This window comes from Egretta garzetta, unplaced genomic scaffold, assembly GCF_000687185.1.
Source record: "Egretta garzetta isolate BGI_Z169 unplaced genomic scaffold, ASM68718v1 scaffold808, whole genome shotgun sequence".
Taxonomy (NCBI): domain Eukaryota; kingdom Metazoa; phylum Chordata; class Aves; order Pelecaniformes; family Ardeidae; genus Egretta; species Egretta garzetta.
The window spans coordinates 435,549-436,003 of NW_009260482.1; the positions used below are offsets into that span (position 1 = coordinate 435,549).

Below are 455 nucleotides of genomic sequence, written 5' to 3' on the forward strand. Positions count from 1 at the left end.
GGGGGAGCGGGGAAGGGGGTTGTTACAAAGTAAACCCACCAAAGGCAAAAAAAAAGTAAAAGCAAAAATTCAGGCTTTCCTTCCCCTCCGCACACATCCCCTGCATAGAAGAACCTGGGGAAGAACTTTCCCCCTCTTACGGATCGAATTAATTTCATCACACGAGAAATAAATGTGTACACACACACGCGTGTATTTATAGCAGACGTGCACTCACTTCCGAATTGCACGGATCGCCCGACACCACTACAGACAGGCGTAAATCACGCACTGAAAGGCGGGTTGCTCGCTCTCCCCCCAAGACGGGCGGGGGGGGGAAGGGGGGGTACAAACAGCCCCGGCGCTCGCCAACCCCCCCGCGCCCTCCCTTCACCTCTCCCCCCGGGGCTTGTCGGAAACCCACGCGTGCCCGGCCAGGCAGGAGCGCGTAGGACCGCCCGTGCCCGGCTCCCCGC

At 59.1% G+C, this 455-nt stretch overlaps 1 protein-coding gene across 1 annotated transcript in view; it reads right to left on the reverse strand.

The window, feature by feature from the left end:
- SPRY2 (sprouty RTK signaling antagonist 2) overlaps window positions 1-455 on the reverse strand; it is a 5,142-nt gene that overhangs the window by 3,966 nt on the left and 721 nt on the right. The gene's annotated exons all lie outside the window — the stretch shown is intronic.